This window comes from Piliocolobus tephrosceles, chromosome 6 (assembly GCF_002776525.5).
Source record: "Piliocolobus tephrosceles isolate RC106 chromosome 6, ASM277652v3, whole genome shotgun sequence".
In the NCBI taxonomy this organism is placed as follows: domain Eukaryota; kingdom Metazoa; phylum Chordata; class Mammalia; order Primates; family Cercopithecidae; genus Piliocolobus; species Piliocolobus tephrosceles.
The window spans coordinates 37,143,903-37,150,137 of NC_045439.1; positions in this window are offsets into that span (position 1 = coordinate 37,143,903).

Below are 6,235 nucleotides of genomic sequence, written 5' to 3' on the forward strand. Positions count from 1 at the left end.
ACCTCACTTTTCCAGCATAATTAAATGAATCTTAATTATAGCTCCAAGGTTTGTACCTACTATTGACGCAAACATTATAAATGACTTTCTGGTGATATAGCTTGTCTGCAGCAACAGCAGACAGATAAACTTCTTAGTGTTAATCAAATCAAGTACTCTTTCTAGGAGGTCTTTGTACCCTTTTCAGAGCCTTTAGTTGGATACTAGTTACCCACTACTGTAGGGAAGCTGTAAGGGCAAGGGAAAAACCACAAAAAAGTATAAGATAGTCTTGTTTCTTTTGTTGTTGTTGTTGTTTTGAGACAGTCTCACCGTACCCAGGCTGGAGTGTACTTCAATCATGTCAATCCTGTACTTTCAATCAGCAAGTACATGAGCACTCTCTGATTCTGCCATTATCACTTTACCAACAGCCAGTGATATCTTGACACAGCATAAGATTGAAAGTTTTTTGGAAGGCTCATGATTGGTCTAATATCCCCGTGTTCCTACCTCTACTTGCACATTAGGGCCTTAACTATTTTGTTGTTGTTTTATGCAAGACAAAATTTTACCTAGAACATACTCATATGTGCTCAGTTTTTCTATAGAATAACCTGGTTAATGAAATGTTACCACTGTACCAAGAGATTATTACAATTTTAGGGTACCTGACAAAATTAAGTATAGTTGTAGTTAATGTTTCACTGTGAAACCAACCAAATTTTAAAGTTAAAATAGGCTGGGCGTAGTGGCTCACACCTATAATTCCAGCACTTTGGGAGGTTGAGATGGGCAGATCACTTGAGGTCAGGAGTTTGAGATGAGCCGGACCAGCATGGTGAAACCCTGTCTCCATTAAAAATACGAAAATTAGCCGGGCATGATGGCACACGCTTCTACTGTCCCAGCTACTTAGGAGGCTGAGCAGGAGAATCCCTTGAACCAGGGAGGCAGAGGTTGCAGTGAGTGAGCCAAGATCATACCACTGCACTCCTGCCTGGGTGACAGAGACTGTCTCAAAACAATCTCACAGAAAAAGAAATAGCTCCAAAAGTAATCTGATTGTCCTGTTTCTCATTTGGCCTGTTGTGCTAAAATAGTTTGATTTCTTTAACAAATAGAGGATCTTTGGCTACATTTATTTTTATTTTTATGTTTTTTAATTCTCTAGAGCAGATCTGAAGGGAATGAGATCCCTTGATTCTCACTTAGTACCATTTCTGGTGTTGGGCTTAGAGGAAAATGAGAAAGGAATGTGAGAAAGTATCTGGGTCCTAGAGGTTGGGTGATGAGAACTAAAAGAAGGGGAGCAGTGTTTGGAATCATTAAAAGCTTAAGGAAGAATAGAACTGAAATAAATTCAGAGAAATATACATTTGTCTATGTCCCATAATACACAGAGAAAGAGCCTAAAGTAGCCTTTTTGTGAAGGTGAAATGTGCAATGAAAGTTTCTGTGGTCTGGCCTAGGTACAACCACTACCCTTTTGTTAGATTTAGAGTGTTGATTGGCCTTTCCCCAACCACAAGTAAAACAGGTTTGATTTCTGCTTATTAAGTGATATTTTATACTGCTACATAAAGGTGAAATCTACCAGACAGATTATAAAATTTCTGATTCTCTAATCCAAATTTATAATCTAAATTTATATACTTGAGAATTTCTAAAATATGTCTTGATAATGGCCATTTCTGTCCTTTAGTGCTTGATTTAAGAGGTCCCAGGAGTATAAAAAGGAGAGTTCAATGGTCTCATTTCCCTTCCAGTTCTCTGGCTTAAAATATTTCCAGCAACTCACTAAATGCTCAGACAGGTTATGTGTCTTACCTCCCATTGTTGGGATAGAAGTAGTAGTAAACTGTTTTACTTTCAGCAAGAGAATGACTTAAGGGATGAGCAAATAATTTTGTACTTTCCTAAAAGCAGACCGGGCTGGGTTGGGGGAGAGAGGACAGGGTAGTTTTCTTAGTATGATGTCAACTTTACATCAGGATGGTCTTCCTTTATCAAATTGTTTTCACTAATCATTTGAAGGTTGGAATGAAAATCAAGATTAATACATAAATTGATTAATAAATATTACTATATTTGTAGTAATACCTTTATGTTCATGTTCATTTTATTATTATTTATTTTTTATTTTTTGAGACAGTCTCACTCTGTCACCCAGGCTGTAGTGCAGTGGTGCAATCACGCCTTACTGCAGCCTCAATCTCCCAGGCTCAGGTGCTCCACCTTAGCCTCCCTTAGCCTCCTGTGTAGCTGGGATTATAGGTGCACACCACTATGGCCAGCTAATTCTTTAAATTATTTTTTGTAGAGATGGGGTCTCCTTATGTTGCCCAGGCTGGTCTTGAGATCCTGGACTCAAGTGATCCACCCGCCTTGGCCTCCCAAAGTGTTGGGATTCCAGGCATAAACCACTGTACCCAACCTAGGGATACTATTAGAAGAAATATTAATTTATATGTTAGCATAGTGATACTAGTATTGACACTTAGACCTAGCATTTTACTGCCTAGGAAATATTTCTACATCTTTATCATCACAACAACTCTTTGAGATAGGAAATAATTATATATTAATGGTAAAAAAAAAAAAAAAATTTAGATTGCCTAAGTGATTCACCCAGATCACAAAGCAATACCAAAATTTTGCTAGATGAAAAAGACAAGGTTTTAACCTCAAAGACCTTGAAGGGGAGCCTGATAATATGAATAGCAATGCTAAATAATGGACCTCTAATTCTTGTCAAAGGGACCTTTTTAGACTCAATCAAATATTTGGATTCACAAGACCTGAAGAGGTCACACTTGGCACCAATTTAATCAAAAGAAAACAACTTGCCAGCCCAGCATCAAAAGAAAGCATAGAAAGCAGCTTGCCAGCCCAGTATCATCAAGGGTTTCTCTTCCGTGGGAGAAGTCCTCATGGCAGTTCACAGAGCCATCCAAGTATCCGCCAAACACACGGAAACACACAGTAGCTCAGAAGAAGGAGATAAGGAGGTAAATGCAAGAGCTACTCCAACTTAGAAGCTTCATGTACAACAGGAGCCGCTAACTCTTGTAATAGCTTCATGGACATAGTTTCTAGGTCCCTGCAAGGAACATGCCCCGTTTACAAGAGTCATTGTATTCAGAGAAACACAAGGCCCTGTCTTCCTATCAGGCATTCATTGTTTCTCCCAGTCTAGGTATAATTTACCACGTAGGGGCCATGTTTCTCATAAACAGTCTTGTCTAGTAATACAGTGCACCATTGTGTTTCCTCAGGAACGGAGCTACAATGTTAACCCAAGTTGACCGCGAGTCAGTGTATTACATAATGGTGCAGTGTATTACTAGACCAGATTGCTTATGAGAAGCATGGCCCCTAAGTGGTTACCTTGAGTTAACTTTCTGCCTCTGTTCCTGAAGAAACATAATGGTGCAATGTATTACTAAACAGGATACTGATGGAATGATTAACCTCAGAAGAAAAAGTGACATGGAAAGTTGAAAGGGTTTGTGTTAAATGTTCTTAACTCATTAAATGGGTAAAATGAGTTACTATCTTGGAGGAAAGGAGGCTGGGCATAGAATGGGGAGTCAGAACAATTCTCAGAGCTCATACAGGGTGAGGAAACATAATCTGACCACTAGAGTCCTGTGTCACCAAGGGATTCACTGAAGCCTCCAAAAGTGTTATACTTTTGTAATAAGACCAATGGTCCCTTAAATTAAGGCTACTATAGACTTACCATAGCAAAGTTTAAAAATGGATCTTAGGCCAGGTGTGGTGGCTCACACCTGTAATCCCAGCAGTTTGGGAGGCCGAAGCAGGAGGATCACTTTGAGCCCAGGAGATGGAGGCTGCAGTGAGCTGTGATCATGTCACCGTACTCCAACCTGGATAGCAGAGTGAGACAGTATCTCAAAAGTAAAAAGTATGACAACAATAGTGTAAAGGACAATGGGAGAAATGGAATACATGGTTGAAATGTTTTTTAACGTTGAAGGTAGACTGAAAAGTTGTCTATTTGAGGGCCGAGCATGGTGGCTAATGCCAATAATCTCAGCACTTTGGGAGGCCAAGGCAGGAGGATCACTTGATACCAGGAATTCTAGACTGCACTTCAGCAACATAGCAAGACCCTGTCTCTACGAAATAAAAATTTTAAAATTAGCCAGATGTGGTGGCATGTGCCTGTAGTCCTAACTACTCAGAAGACTGAGACAGGAGCACCACTCAGGCCCAAAGTTCACAGCTTCAGTGAGCTATGATTGCACTCCAGCATCGGCAACAGAGTGAGAACTTGTCTCACAATAAAATAAAGATCTCTATTTGTAAACCCTAGAGAAATCACTTAAAAAAAAAAAAATCCAAAAGAAGGTAGGCTATCAGGATAATGTGGAAACCTGGGGTTGGAGGAGTTGCCATGGTAATGCTAGCTCCCACCTTCATCTACAGGCTTTTCTTGTGGAGTATCTACTCTGGGCCAGGACCCCAGAACAAAGAACAGGTGGGAAAATAGATAACAAATAGCAATATGGTAAATTCAGACCCAGTCATTAATAATTGCATTATATATAAATGGTCTAAACACATCAATGAAAAGACTAGGATTGTCAGACGGGATCATGAAGCAAGGCACCACTATATGTAGTCTATAAGAAATCCACTTTACATGTTAAGACAGATAGGATAAAAGTGAAAAGGATGGGGAAAGTATGTTATGCAAACACTAAGCATTAGAAGCAGGAGTGGCCATACTTAATATAAGGCAAGGAGACTTTATAACAAGGAATAATACCAGAGATGAAGGGGGATGCTTTGTAATGATAAAAGTGTAACTTCATCAAGAGACATAACAGTCCTAGAAATATATGCACCTGCTATGGTTTGAATGTGTCTCCCAAAGTTGATGTGTTGGAAACTTAATCCCACATTCAACAGTGTTGGAGGTAAGGCCTAATAAGAGGTGACTGGGTCATGAGGTTATGAGCCTTGTGAATCGATTAATGTCATTTCCGCAGGAGTGAGTGAGTTATCATGAGTGGTCTTGTCATAAAAGCGAGTTCAGTCCCCCTTGCTCTCTTTCTTGCTCTCACTCTTTCTTGCTTTCTGCCTTCCACCACGGGATGACATGAAGGCCCCTGCAAGGTGCCAGTGCCATGCTCTTGGACTTCCAGGCTCCAGAATTGTAAGCCAAATAAGTTTCTATTGTTTGTAAGAATTATCTGGTAAGTATTCTGTTATAGCAACAGAAAACAGACTAACACATCACTCAATGACAGAACTTCAAAATACGTGAATTAAAAACCTCAGGACATTCTAATGTGCAGTATACCAGTACTGTTCAAAATGTTGCACACCTGAGTATCTCGCAGATTTTTATTTGGTTGGTCTGTGGTGGACTCAGTCTACAGTTATAACAAACTTCCGGGTAACCACACTTTGACTAGCAAGACATCCTACGTGATACTGCTTTTCATGAGGTAGCTTAGGAAAATGCCTGGTATATAGTAGGTGAACGGTAAATAGTGATAGAATCTGACTAAACAGTGCAAGGCACATAAATGGCTACAAAGTTGAACAAGAATGATCTTAGGCAGTAGGGATAGAGAAGAGCATAAACTTTAGTACATGGAGCAATACAACATTTTTTATGGGAGGGAATGCTAGGGGACTGTTAAGTGGACAAGGAATCATAGGTAAGTAACAAGCATAATATTGAAAGACTACTCACACTAGGGTAGACATTAAGACAAATGAATGATAGGCTAGGAGATAGGAGGGGCTGAGAGGCTGAAATCATGAGGACACTTGAAAGATGGAGAAGTTGAAAGAAGCTAGGTGATGGTCTGAGGGGAATTTCAGTGATAGAAACCTTAGACGAGGGCCGGGCATGGTGGCTCACGCCTGTAATCCCAGCACTTTGGGAGGCCGAGGTGGGCAGATCACTTGAGCTCAGGAATCTGAGACCAGCCTGGGCAACGTGGCAACACCCCATCTCTACAAAACAATGCAAAAATTAGCTCGGTGTGGTGGCATATACCTGTAGTCCCAGCTATGTAGGAGGCTGAGGTGGGAGGATTGCTTAAGCCCAGGAGGTCACAGCTGCAGTGAGCCAAGCCAAGATTGTGCCACTGCACTCCAGCCTGGACAACAGATTGAGACTCTGTGTCAAAAAAGAAAGAGAAAGAGAGAGGAGGGAAGGAAGAGAGGGAGGGAGGGAGGAGGGGGGGGGGGGGGGGGGGGGGGGAGGGAG